Source organism: Aptenodytes patagonicus, chromosome W, assembly GCF_965638725.1.
Source record: "Aptenodytes patagonicus chromosome W, bAptPat1.pri.cur, whole genome shotgun sequence".
In the NCBI taxonomy this organism is placed as follows: Eukaryota; Metazoa; Chordata; class Aves; order Sphenisciformes; family Spheniscidae; genus Aptenodytes; species Aptenodytes patagonicus.
This window is the reverse complement of record NC_134981.1, coordinates 41,704,520-41,719,651: the sequence shown is the minus strand read 5'-3', so window position 1 is coordinate 41,719,651 and position 15,132 is coordinate 41,704,520.

Below are 15,132 nucleotides of genomic sequence, written 5' to 3'. Positions count from 1 at the left end.
TAGAGTCTAATGCTCGTTAGTGGCTGCTTTTTGCTTTCGCTGCTTGCTGTACTGCTGTACTGCTTATCATCATATTCTACTGTGCCTGGGAACATTTTGATAACAGCAATGGCGATGTGCCTGGGCTGGCAGATGGCCAGGGCATCGCTGCTGTTTCTGTGCTGCTGTACTGGACAGGCTGGAACTCCAGTGTGAACTCGAGTCGAAGGGACTGTGACCTGTGGATGAGTCCATGCGGGAGCAGGACACCCCAAAGCGTCTGTGGCCGTGGATAAGCCCATGCCAGAGCAGGTACATCTCGCAGCGTCTGTGGCCGCGGTTATGTTTGTGCTACAGCAGGTTTACTTCTGAAGGGACTGTGGCTGCGAGTAAGGCCACGCTGGAGCAGGTATATCTCTGAAGGCATTGTGGCCCATGGAGAAGGCCGTGCTGGAACAGGTGCATCTCAAAGTGACTGTGGATAAGTCTATGCCGCAGCAGGTGTACCCCTGGAGAGACTGTGGCTCATAGATAAGGCTCCACTTGGAGCAGGTACTACCCTAAGGGACTGCAGTCTGTGGATAAGTCGAAGCCGGAGCAGGGGCAAGGGGAGGAGTTCGTTGCAATGTTAAACCCTATGGTTTGATCCGAAGGGACCAGGGGTGGAGATTGTAAGGGAAACACCTTTAAATTGTTGTAACCCATGATTTGAGTTGCGTGTTATAGAAATTACTATAGCAGGAACCACCCGAACCAGTGGAGGACAAGCCTTACAAGAAGCAGTGCAAGTGCAGCAGTGACCTGACCTGAGCTGGCTTTGGTACCCAGTAACTCCACGCAGCACACCACCTCTCCTATCCTGAGTGACCACCATCACAGATGGAGCCTGTAGTCATGGACTAAATGAACTCAATGGATATTTCATGGACATTTTACAGACATTCCACAAGGGTGGTCCATAAACTAAGGGAATGATATCTGTGTGTTATATCAAAGGATGGAAAGCGGGGTGGGTGGTTAATGAGGTTGCACTGGAAAATATGGGACTTGAGCATGACATAGATGGTATAGAATAAGGGGTGGATACTCAGGACGGTGAGGTTTGACTGTCGTGGTTTAACCTCAGTCGGCAACTAAGCACCACGCAGCCGCTCGCTCGCTCCCCCCCACACCGGTGGGATGGGGGAAAGAATTGGAAGAGCACAAGTGAGAAAAACTCGTGGGTTGAGATAAAGACAGTTTAATAGGTAAAGCAAAAGCCGCGCATACAAGCAAAGCAAAACAAGGAATTCATTCACTACTTCCCATCGGCAGGCAGGTGTTCAGCCATCTCCAGGAAAGCAGGGCTCCATCACGCGTAACGGTTACTCGGGAAGACAAACGCCATCACTCCGAACATCCCCCCCCCTTCCTTCTTCTTCCCCCAGCTTTATATACTGAGCATGACGTCACATGGTATGGAATATCCCTTTGGCCAGTTTGGGTCAGCTGTCCTGGCTGTGTCCCCTCCCAGCTTCTTGTGCACCTCCAGCCTTCTCAGTCGGTAGAGCATGGGAAGCTGAAAAGTCCTTGACTAGTGTAAACACTACCTAGCAACAACTAAAACATCGGTGTGTTATCAACATTGTTCTCACCCTAAATCCAAAACACAGCACTGTACCAGCTACTAGGAAGGAAATTAACTCTATCCCTGCCGAAACCAGGACACCTGTGTGACCACAGAGAGGACATGAGGCAGTGGAATGGAAAATCTACCTTGACCCTAGAGGCACGGGTACGTGAGTTGCAAGGAAAAAAAAACAATCGCAAAAGGGGGTTCTTCCAGGAAAATTGCTGCTCCAGTTTCCAGTGGCCAGTTCCCCAGACAGAGTAGAAGGGCTGATCTTAATTCCGGTCTTAATGAAGAGACTTCTGACTCATGTTTATAAGAAGTGAGTAACGAAAACTATGACCAGGACAGGAGGGGCCCTGCCTCCAGCCAGGGGGAGGAAAGGGACAACCGGGTTTATTGGACTGTGTGGGTTCGATGGCCTGGCACTTCAGACCCACAGGAGTATAAGGCTCTAGTGGACACCGGTGCACAGTGTACCCTAATGCCATCAAGCTACAAAGGGGCAGAACCCATCTGTATTTCTGGAGTGACGGGGGGATCCCAACGGCTAACTGTATTAGAGGCTGAAGTGAGCTTAACTGGGAATAAGTGGCAAAAGCACCCCATTGTGACTGGCCCAGAGGCTCCGTGCATCCTTGGCATAGACTACCTCAGGAGAGGGTATTTCAAGGACCCAAAAGGGTACTGGTGGGCTTTTGGTATAGCTGCCTTGGAGACAGAGGAAATTAAACAGCTGTCCACCTTGCCTGGTCTCTCGGAGGACCCCTCTGTTGTGAGGTTGCTGAAGGTCGAAGACCAACGGGTGCCAATCGCTACCACAATGGGCCACTGGGGGTAATATTGCACCAACCGAGACTCCCTGATTCCCATCCATAAGCTGATTCGTCGACTGGAGAGCCAAGGAGTGATCAGCAAGACTCGCTCACCCTTTAACAGTCCCATATGGCCAGTGTGGAAGTCTAATGGAGAGTGGAGACTAACAGTAGACTATCGCGGCCTGAACGAAGTCACGCCACCGCTGAGTGCTGCTGTGCCGGACATGCTAGAACTTCAGTACGAATTGGAGTCAAAGGCAGCCAAGTGGTATGCCACAATTGATATTGCTAATGCGTTTTTCTCAATCCCTTTGGAAGCAGAGTGCAGGCCACAGTTTGCTTTCACTTGGAGGGGCGTCCAGTACACCTGGAACCGACTGCCCCAGGGGTGGAAACACAGCCCCACCATTTGCCATGATCCAGACTGCACTGGAACAGGGTAGAGCTCCAGAACACCTGCAATACATTGATGACATCATCGTGTGGGGCAACAGAGCAGGAGAAGCTTTTGAAAAAGGGAAGGAAATAGTCCAAATCCTGCTGAAGGCTGGTTTTGCCATAAAACAAAGTAAAGGTCAAGGGACCTGCACAGGAGATCCAGTTTTTAGGAATAAAATGGCAAGATGGACGTCGTCAGATCCCAATGGATGTGATCAACAAAATAACAGCCATGTCTCCACCACTAGCCAAAAGGAAACACAAGCTTTCTTAGGCGTCGTGGGTTTTTGGAGAATGCATATTCCAAATTACAGTCTGATCGTAAACCCTCTCTATTAAGTGACCCGGAAGAAGAACGATTTCAAATGGGGCCCTGAGCAACGACAAGCTTTTGAACAAATTAAAGAGGAGCTAGTCCATACAGTAGCCCTTGGGCCAGTCCAGGCAGGGCAAGATGTAAAAAACATGCTCTACACCGCAGCCGGGGAGAACGGCCCTACCTGGAGCCTCTGGCAGAAAGCACCAGGGGAGACTCGAGGTCGACCCTTAGGGTTTTGGAATCGGGGATACAGAGGATCCGAGGCCCGCTATACTCCAACTGAAAAAGAGATATTGGTAGCATATGAAGGGGTTCGAGCTGCTTCAGAAGTGATCGGCACTGAAGCACAGCTCCTCCTGGCACCCCGACTGCCGGTGCTAGGCTGGATGTTCAAAGGGAGGATCCCCTGTACACATCATGCAACTGATGCTACGTGGAGTAACTAGGTTGCACTGATAACATAACGGTCTCTAATAGGAAACCCCAGTCGCCCAGGAATCCTGGAAGCGATCATGGACTGGCCAGAAGGCAAAGTTTTTGGAATATCGCCAGAGGAGGAGGTGACGTGTGCTGAGGAGGCCCCAATGTATCATAAACTGCCAGAAAATGAGAAGCAATATGCCCTGTTCACTGATGGGTCCTGTCGTCTTGTGGGAAAGCATTGGAGGTGGAAAGCTGCTGTATGGAGTCCCACGCGACAAGTCGCAGAAACTGCTGAAGGAGAAGGTGAATCGAGTCAGTTTGCAGAGGTGAAAACCATCCAGCTGGCTTTAGACATTGCTGAACGAGAACAATGGCCAGTGCTCTATCTCTGTACTGTCTCATGGATGGTGGCAAATGCCCTGTGGGGGTGGTTGCAGCAATGGAAGCAGAGCAACTGGCAGCGCAGAGGCAAACCCATCTGGGCTGCCACACTGTGGCAAGATATTGCTGCCCGGGTGGAGAACCTGGTTGTAAAAGTCCGTCACGTAGATGCTCACGTACCCAAGAGTCGGGCCACTGAAGAACATCAAAACAACCAGCAGGTGGATCAGGCTGCTAAGATTGAAGTGGCTCAGGTGGATCTGGACTGGCAACATAAGGGTGAATTATTTATAGCTCTGTGGGCCCATGACACCTCAGGGTGCCATCAAGGAAGAGATGCAACATACAGATGGGCTCGTGATCGAGGGGTGGACTTGACCATGGACACTCTTGCGCAGGTTATCCATGAATGTGAAATGTGCTGCAATCAAGCAAGCCAAGCAGTTAAAGCCTCTTCTGGTATGGAGGACGATGGCTGAAATATATAAGTGTGGAGGCCTGGCAGATTGATTATATCACACTCCCACAAACCCACCAAGGCACGCACCATGTGCTTACAATGGTGGAAGCAACCACCGGATGGGTGGAAGCATATCCCGTGCCCCATGCCACCGCCCGGAACACTCTCCTGGGCCTTGAAAAGCAAGTCCTATGGCGACATGGCACCCCAGAAAGAATTGAGTCAGACAACGGGACTCCTTTCCGAAACAACCTCATAGACACCTGGGCCAAAGAGCACGGCATTGAGTGGGTGTATCACATCCCCTATCATGCACCAGCCTCCGGGAAAATCGAACAATAAAATGGACTGTTAAAGAGCACACTGAGAGCAATGGTTGGTGGAACATTCAAACATTGGGATACACATTTAGCAAAGGGTTGGAGTAGCCGCAGGGCCTGTCACTGGGGTTGGAGTAGCCGCAGTGTCTGTTGTTTTGTCGTCAGATCCAGAGACCTTCTCTTCCCTTTGAGGGTAGTGAATGGTGTTGAACACGGCTCGGTAGGCATGGGCCAGGCCCCAGCACGTTCCAATGATCTGCATCTCTCTGGAGTTGCCAGGGTGACAGCATACTTTGTCCAAATATTCTACTAACTTTTCAGGATTCTCCACTTGCTCAGGGGTGAAGTTCCAAAACACTGGGGGTGCCCATTGGCCTAGGTACTTGCCCATGCTGTCCCACACACCCTGCCACTCATAACTATCCAGCCTTGGGGCAGATCTCTGGATGATATTCTTAAATTGCTTATTAATCTTAGACAAAACTGAAACAATATTCCCAAGAAATACCAATAGCAGTATCTTTACCCAAGGATGTTCAAGATACTGAAAAGGTATTATAATGAAGGAGGAAACATCATACAAGATTTAGTATGAGAACAAAGTTGATAACACGCTGATGTTTTAGTTGTTGCTAGGTAATGCTTACACTAGTCAAGGACTTTTTAGTGTCTCATGCTCTACCGACTGAGAAGGCTGCAGGTGCACAAGAAGCTGGGAGGGGGCAGAGCCAGGACAGCTGACCCAAACAGGCCAAAGGGCTATTCCATACCATATGGCGTCATGCTCAGTATGTAAACTGGGGGGAGTTAGCTGGGGGAGGGGTGACCGCTGCTCAGGAACTGACTGGGTATATCTGTCGCAGATGGAGTGAGACTGCACTTCATTCGTAAGAGAGAAGCAACAATACTTTATTGATAGAGAACAGTGAGTTAAAGTGTGAATTAACAAAGTTCAATGGTAAATGCGACAGTGAACAAGATTCGATGGCAAGGTACACTTGATTATTTACTGCATAGAGGACAGGGTCAGACATTACTGTCAGGGAGACCCTCCCGTTGAGCCATGAGGTTCAGAAAAGACCCCCTTGCTTTCTAAACTTCTCAGAGGAGTTTAGGTGCATCTGGATCCAGTCCTAGTCCCAGACTTGATCAACGGTTTATGTCTAAAGGATTATATATGCGCAATCAATCCTTTATATCACTTAGCTAAGATTTCAAAGTTTAGCATGCTATTAGTCACTTACCGAGGATCTGTCGTGGCAAGGAATCTCTCAGCCTCAAGGAGTAACCTTGAGAGACGTCCCTACTCAAGGGGAGATCCTGGCGTGCAGCCCGCTGCTGTGCAGGAGAGCTCAAAGGGCTCTTGAGCTGCTCACTATTTATAGGGGTAAGATGATTGACTCATAGTCATATTTACATACTAATATATTCATATTTACATACCAATAACTGTGGTTAGGTCGGCGTATTTCTCACAATAACCAAGGGCTATTGTGTTGTTATCTGGCTCCCAAATCCACTTCCTTAATGGACCAAGTATCACCATCAGCATCCATTAATGACTGCCCCTGGTAGTTATCACTTAAGCAGGGTTACAGGAGATAAAGGTCAGGTTGGGCAGGGGAGCACACCGTCACAGTATCGGTCGGCGGGTGGTGAGCAATTGTATTGTGCATCACTTATTTTGTATATTTTTATCATTATTATTATTATTATCCCTTCCTTTTCTGTCCTATTAAACTGTCTTTATCTCAACCCATGAATTTTACTCTTTTTTTCCTGATTCTCTCCCGCATCCCACTGGGGGTGGGGTGGGGGAGTGAGCGAACTGCTGTGTGGTGTTTAGCTGCCTGCCGTGTTAAACACCACTCAGAGAAGTTGTGGATGCCTCATCATTGGAAGTGTTCAAGTTCAGGTTGGATGGGGCTTTGAGCAACCTGATCTAATGAAGGATGTCCCTGCTCATGGCAGGGTAGTTGAATTAGGTTATCTTTAAAGGTGCCTTCCAACCCAAACCATTCTATGATTCTATGATTCTATATTTCCCCATCTTCAGCCCCATGAAACTTCTTTTCCTCCATGAGGTTTTTGGAGTTGATCAATAATTATGTGTTGACACTATCAGCCAATGCAGTAAGAACTCAAGTGAATTTCATCAATCCCACCTGATTAAATGCATGTAACCTCTCTTAATATTCTTTAGTCTTTTGTTTCTATATTCTGGCCTGTCTTTGTGAAAAAATGAAACAAAAATGTTAAGGAGCATTCCAGCAGCTTTTTATTAGTTTCATTTCCTTATTAAGGAATAGACTGCTATTCATCTTTCCTTTTTTCCTTTTGACATTTTTAGCTTTCTTTGTTTTGTTCCTATCTGCCTGTTGTAGCCTTTTTATGCTTCCTCTTATTTATGTGCTGGTTTTTGGCTGGTTTTATTCTAAGTTTGATTATTAAAGAATTCCATCTTTGTTTCTTACTCTAATTCCTTTTTTTTCTTACATGGTAGCATAATTTATGATCTCTACTCTTACTAGAGAAATCAGTTTTCTTGTACGTTTTAGAGAAAAGAGCTATTGCAGGAGATGAAACATGCTTAAGTCACCCTGCAGCATGAATTTATCCTTTGGGGATAGCGTGTGAAGTCAAGTTTGTTGCCATTCATAAAAGCCTCCAATCTCTCTCAGTTCCACAAGTTCCTGATGTTTGCATCTATGCAAAACAAAGTCTGTTGTAGACTCAAAACCAACAAACAAACGAACAAAAAGGTATTACAGAATCAATAGTTACTTTCAGTGGAATGGTCTTTATTTTGACAAGATTTTAAATAACATGATGCTTTCGATCGGTGTTCTGTGTTTTTGTGTTTCAACAACACAAAAAGTTAAAGATATTTTTCTCTCCATTGCAGAGCTGTAGCAAAGAAGGAAGTAGCCTTCTGTGGAAGGCATTAAACAGGAATAAATATGCCCAAAGTTAGCTGTTAATGCTTCTGATGCTGTCCTATGTTAAGCAGATCAGCAGCTCTTCAGCAGGACAGGAAGAAGTGCCCTGAAAGTTGGTGAAGGCCTTATCAGCTGCAGGCTACAACAGAGAAGGGTTGTGCACTAAACACTCACTCTTTGTGGTGGGTTGACCTTGGTTGGTCTCCAGTTGCCCACCAAGCTGCTCCATCACTCCCCTTCCTCATTGGGACAGGGGGAAAGAAATACAAGAAAAAGCTCATGGGTTGAGATAAGGACAGTGAGATCACTCACCAATTACCATCATGGGCAAAACAGACTCAACTTGGGGAAATTAATTTAATTTATTGCCAGTTAAACAGAGTAGGATAATGAGAAATAAGAACAAATCTAAAAACACCTTCCTCCCACCCCTCCCTTCTTCCCAGGCTCAACTTCACTCATAACTCTTTTACGTCCTCCCCCCGAGTGGCACAGGGGTTGGGGAATGGGGGTTGCAGTCAGCAACTAGCTACTATGAAGAAAATTAACTCTATCCCAGCCAAAACCAGTACATACCTGAAGAATATTATTTGTTTAGGCTTGCTTGTATTTTTCCTTTAGGCAATGTTCTGCAGGATTCCACTTCTGGTCCTGCTTTGTCCTGTATGTCAGGGCAGGCCCAAGACAAGAGGCAGAGACATAAGATTCAAAGGCTCTAGCAGGCAGTAGCTCGGAGAGGCTGAGCTCTGCCTGCTAGCCAGTTTTATTAGCTCTCCTGATAACACAATGGCAGCTGAATACTTAATATTTATAGAAAATCATCTCCTTTGAATGGATACCTATGTAACCCTGACACTATCTCCCCCCTTCACCCAGGGTGTGCCCCCACATCCTCCAGTGGACTCAGCTTAGCAGGATAATGGGCATAAAAAGCCCAAACCTTAGTTGGGGCATGCACCTCTGATGCAGGTTCCCAGGGACCTCCGGGCCATACCCTGCCCAATCAATCAAATACTGCAGGGTACCTCAGGATAGCCTGGTATCCAAAATAGCCCAGACGCAATATTCTCTCTGGCCCTGGACCATAACTGGAGGCGGAGGTAGAGGTTGCCACTGGAAGGGATCTGGGTGAACAGGTTTTAACAGGGAGATGTGAACAATGGGTGAATCTTGAGAGCACATAGAAGGTGCAGATGAAACGCAACTGGATTTTATACAGGCCCAGGTAATGGTGGTCTGACATAGAAGAAGGATGCACAGAACAACCAAACATAGTCCCCAACCACAAAGTCCAATGCTGGTCAACGACATCTATCTGCATAGTCTTTGTAAGCAGCCTTTGCTTTTTCCAGCTGCTCTTGAAGAAACAAATGCATATGCTGCAGCTGCTCAAGGGAGTCCTCAGGAGAATACCCCTGGACAGCCACTGGAGTAGCTGGGTGGTCACAGGGATGAAAACTGTACTGTACGTAAAAAGGAGTCTGCTACATGAAAGAGTCGACACTGCTGTTATATGCAAATTCTGCCAACAGTAACAGAGAGACTCAGTTATCTTGATATTAATTGATATAACAGTGGAGATACTGCTCCAGGATCTGTTTTACCTGCTCCATCTGACCATTAGACTGTGGGTGATAAAGGGTGGAAAGAAGGAGTTGGACCCTGTTACGACCCAGACTGGGTGACTCACGGGGTCATAGCGGTTTCGTGATTCCCTTGGGCTAAATTAAGGTGAAACGACACCAGGCGATCAATTAAATGCTTTATTTATGGAGCATGCAACTTAAACTTTGGAAAGCATAATAATAGGCGACGTGGATTCTATTGAGGCATTTATAAGAAGGAAAGGAAAGAGAAGAAAAAGAAAGAGAGAGAGAGAGAGAGATCGCCACCCTTGGATCCCGCGATGACGATGATGGACGTGGTAATCCTCCGGTGATGGGTGCACGCACGGCTCCTTGGAGTTGTGCCTTTTATAGTCTAGTTCCCGCATCTCGGGGAGTTATGTAGCTCCTGATCCTTTGTGCAGGCACCATTGGGGGGGGGTGGTCGTGGGCCCCTTCCTCAAATGAACTCTGTATGACCTCTGGCCATATGTGGTGTGTTGTTATGCCAGGCTTATCAGAACATGGAACTGCGCACCCTCCAGTACACCCTCCGCATCCTGAGTTATCTGACCTCTCGTTTAAGGTTTATCGCTGCTATGCAGACCGTGACTTGTTTTACTACAATGTTTGAGACATTAACTCTTTCAGTCTCTCACACCACCCCGTGGCTCAAACATTGTCCATATAATCTTCATCCAGGGTGGTGATTTTCACATAACGGATAGAGGATAGAGAAGATAAAAGTCGCGAAATCATACATTTTACAATAGCAAGGCCAATCATTAAAAACAAGAACCCACAGCCCAACATCATAGCAATATTTAAAAGCCATTTTCCCCAACCTGTAAGTCCCAGTGAATTCAGGAGAGATTTGAACCAAGATCCAGGGCTCCAGCCGTTAAACCAGTCCTTCGGCTGCATTGCCTGGAAAAGCTCTCCGGTCTGCTCCGATACCTCTCTCATCTTCTTTCGTGCTTCTTCTATGGTGGTAGTTGCATTGTGTATGGTGAGACAGCATTCTCCATCGGTGAGATTTAACATTCCACATACCCCCTGCTCTTTTAACAATAACATATCTAAAGCTAATCTGGTTTGTAAAGTCATTTTAGACGCCTGTTGAATCTGTAAATTTATTTCCTTGAAGGCATGATTGATCCAATTGCTTAGCACGTGTATTTGCCAGGTCAGATTTTCTAAGACAAACTGGTGTCTTTTAAGGGTCACATATGGGGTAAATATATTTTCTAACATCAGAGATGTTGTCATGCCCCAGGTATAATAATCGGGTACTCAGATTCCATGCACTGCCTGCTCAGGTCGTGCCTGGGACCCATCACTTTCCCGGCGCCTTCTGTTTTGATGAGGCACTAAGAAATGAGGCTGCCCAGGGAAGTGGTTGAGTCCCCATCCCTGGAGGTATTTAAAAGACGAGTAGATGAGGCACTTAGGGACATGGTTTAGTGGGCATGGTGGTGTTGGGTCGACGGTTGGACTCGATGATCTTAGAGGTCTTTTCTAACCTCAATGATTCTATGATTCTATGATTCTATGATTATATGAAATTAAACACTCTAGAAGGACACATTGTAGGAACTCCTATTCCACACTGTAATCCGGCATGTTGTCTCATTAAGATCGGGAATATAATTTTCCATTCGAGCATCCCCATAATGTACCTTGTGGAGCAGGGTACCATGTTGTACTACATTGGTAACCATCATCTCTGGGTACCCAAGTACCCTGTAGGTCCCTATCCCACACCTTTCGGCGTTCCGGACCATGGCTTGTGGGAATACCGCACATAATCGCAGTTCTTCCCGTTTTCCAGGTTCCGTTGCACCTATTGTCCAAATTTCAGAAACCCCGGGAAGGATATCCCCAAGTACACATATCCCGTATAAAGGTTCGGAGTTCAGAGATATACCATGTCTCAATGGGGTCTCCTGCACCTGTGGTGCAATTTAGGGTGGTGGTACAGTTCATTAACTGAGCGTATCCTGGGGAGGGGACTTCAGCATATTTCTCATCAACTGGATGATCAAGATTGGTGTCTCCGTACAACATATGTTTGATAGACCAAGCCCACTCATATCTGGTTCTATTAATTTTACCATATTCCTGACCTGGGTGATCCGGAATCTGTATACACCATGTAGGAGACCACTTAACTGTATAGGGGTGCTCAAAAAGTTCAATTTCAGGAGGTGGAGGCCAAAAGGGGATTTGGGTACGTGATATTCTGTGGGGATTCGCACAGTGAGTTTGGCTCCACCATTTACCTGATGCATTATGTATGTTCATCAAATCTTCGGGACAAGGAGATATTGGCAATCTAAACGGAGCTTCCAACATGGGAGTTACCGGATCACTCATATTCCATCTATTGCGTGTTTTGTTCCAAAGATCAGTCCAATTTTCCAGGGGAATTTGATAAAATGCATCCCGGTTCACCCTCCAGGCCCCACCAAAGGTATTGTTAGGTTGATTCTCGAATGGAGCTTTCACTCTGCCCCAAGTGCAATTGGCAATACAGTTATTAACAACTGTACGTAATTTACTCTCTAGCAACTTGAGAGGTTAAGATTAACTATAGAGAAGCCAATACCTTCTCCTGAAGACTTGGGAATTGGGACACAAATTCCTTGGTTAGTATGGTTCCAGATACGCGCGAACCCTTGAATTAGTTCCCAGGCAAGGTTCAGAGACTCATCTCCTCTTCCCTCACCAAGGATGGCGAAGGCGAGGAAGAGGGTTTTCCAAAGCATCGTGTTTTGCTATAACATACAAAAACAATAAAGAAAACTACACAGATGATGCAAATAATCACTAGGAGTAATAATGTATGCATATGGTCCGTAAAGACTTCTGCGACGACCTGCAAATACATAGAACAAGAACAGAGCAGGTTCAAAAGGATGGCACAATCCATCTAGTATTAATTCGATGATCCCTTCTGTGGGCGTTGGTGGCTATCCAGGCATAGAGGTTAAGCAGAGTTTTCAGAGTTAAGGGTACTTCTCCTACCCTTGGTAAGTCTACCAAAACAGGTTGTCCTGGGCAGTGGAGTGGTTTTACCGGGTCCTTCGTTTCCCTCTTCCCCCAGAGCAGGGAGGGGGGTTTGGGGAAAAATGCGGTGAGCCTGGGACATCCATTGACCCCCCAGCGACTGTTCACTTTCGCTACGGCATCGGGGAGTCGTGCAGGCCATCCGGAATTGTGGGGCCTAAGGACATGTTTCAGCAATCCGTTTGTCCTTTCCACTATCCCATTAGCTTGAGGATAGTAGGGGGTGTGACATATCCATTGTATTCCCTTGCCTTTTGCCCATTCCTGAATCACCCCGGCAGTAAAGTGGCTACCGTTATCTGATTGGATCGACTGGGGTTTAGGTAGATAAATAAACCATAGCTTCATCCCTTTCACCGTGTTGTCCCCAGTTGCTCTTGCAACAGCCTCAGCCTGGGTAAGTCCCGACACCACTTCCACCCTGATAAGAACATACTGCTTCCCGTCTGACTTTTTAAAATGTCCTATGTAATCAACTTGCCAGGTCTCCCAGAGGCCCTTCCCTTCCCGTAAGTGGAGAGGGGGTTCTTGCAAGGGGTGCCTCTCTAATCTGGTAATCTTGACTACAAGCCGAAATGATCGTGTTCCACAGCTCCCAAATAACAGGCCAGCCTCTGTGACCGGCTTCTTTGAAAAGGTCTTTAACCCCTGAATGACCGCGTTTCACGTGTAACCACTCTTAACAGATATTCCCACTTTTCTTCTTCAGCTTCTGCTGCCATTGTAGCTAAACGGGTTAGCGAATCTACCTGATTATTCCAAATGTGGGCTGGGTGATTCCCCCTTTGGCGTGCAGCTACCCATCCCACCAAGAAAGTCCCCTGTTTAGCAGTGTTTAAGATTTCCTCCCATTTTTCCCTTTGCCACACAGGTACCCGGTTAACTTCCCACTGATTTTGTTCCCAGAAGGGGAGCCACTCAGTACATCCTTTAAATACAGCATATGAATCCGTATAAATAAATGTTGGTTCTTTGCTCTCAGCCTCTCTTTTTATCACACTCCAAACTGCTATCAACTCCCTTACCTGAGCACTTCCCTCCCCCTCCGTTACAATTCGCTCCCCCGAATCAACATGTAAGGCTACTGCCCAGTATTTCCATACCTTTCCTTCTCTTTTTGAAGATGCATCAGTAAACCACACATTCTTCAAGTGAGGTTCGAACAGGGGAGCTGGTTTTATAAGGGAAGGGGGGGTCTCCTGGTTGGATTGGTTATCAGGTGACTCTTGTATCTGAAGTACCTTAGGTGCTCCTTCTTCTATCTTATGTGCATGACAATAGCGATCCAGTTGTGCATACCATTTTCTGACTGTTTCCCACTGTGCAACCCCTGGGGAAGGTGGGGTCCTAGCCAATACTGGTTTCAGGACTTTAAAGGGCCCTCTCAAAATAATTGATTGTTGCCTTATGATTTTTTTGGCTTCCTGCAGGGCTAGATTAACTATAAAAAGGCCCTTTCCCCAAACTGAATATCGTTTTTCTGCATCTTTGAAACTGTGTGAATAAAACCCGATGGGACGAGTCGGACCCTCAGGTCCATGTTGCCACATGTATATTGATAGCCCGTGAATGGCAAAACCCCATTCGATATGGAGGGGATCAGTCGGGTGTATCGGCCCTAAGACCTGATATACCCCAGCCTCAAAAATCAGTAGCTTTAAGGCTTCCTCATGGATGGGGGTCCAATCCCAAGAGGCCCTTTTGCATGTCAGATCATATAGGGGTCGGGCTATGATGGAAAAATCTGGAATGTGTTTCCTCCAAAATACCAACAGGCCTAAGGCATGTTGGAGTTCCCTTTTGTTTCCAGGCATTCCCACTTGTTCAAGGGTAGACAAGGTTTTGGGGGGAATACACACTGTCCCACCCCTCCACCAGATACCCAGGAACTTTACCTCCGAGGATGGGAGCTGTACCTTCTCTGTCGGGATCTGGAGTTCTATACTCTCCAGGTGAGTGATTATTTTCATCTGGGTCTGTCCCACTATGCTGGTATCAGGGCCGCCAATCAATATATCATCAATATATTGGTATATCCTAACTCCCTCCTCAGGGGTAACCCGGGCAAGCTCCTGTGCCAGTGCGTAGTGGGCGATGGTCAGTGAGTGGCAGTATCCCCGAGGAAGACGTGTAAAAGTAAACTGCACCCCTTCCCAGGTAAAAGCAAAATGATCTCTATCTGCTTCCTGCAAGGGAACCATAAAAAACATGTCTTTCACATCAATAGTTGCCAAGATCGGGTGGGCTCGTTCCTGTATAGTTGCAATCAGCTCAGCCATGTTAGGTACTGCAGCTGTTAAGGGACCTGTATTGGCATTCAGGCGCCGATAATCAATTGTTAATCGCCACTTTCCATTTGGTTTATGAACTGGCCACACAGGGGAGTTATAAGGGGAGTGAGTTGGGATAATTATCCCTTGTTCCCGCAACTCAGTTATTACAGGGGTAATTCCCTCCCTTGCCCCTAACGGCAAGGCATAGGGTTTCACATTGACTATCTTTGAAGGAGGGAGTGCAGGCACCGACTGTAATAGTCTCACCGAGGCCGCAGGGAGTCCAAACTTCCATTCCTTTCCCTTTGCGTCTACCCACACTCTCCCCTTTAATAAATCTAATCCTAAAATGTTTGTGGGCAATGAGCCTAATATCATTGTGACTTCAACAGGGGATGTATCTCCAGGCAGCCAGCACCTGACTCGGGCGGTTGGCTGTGACTTAGAATCATAGAATCATAGAATCATTGAGGTTGGAAAAGACCTCTAAGATCATCGAG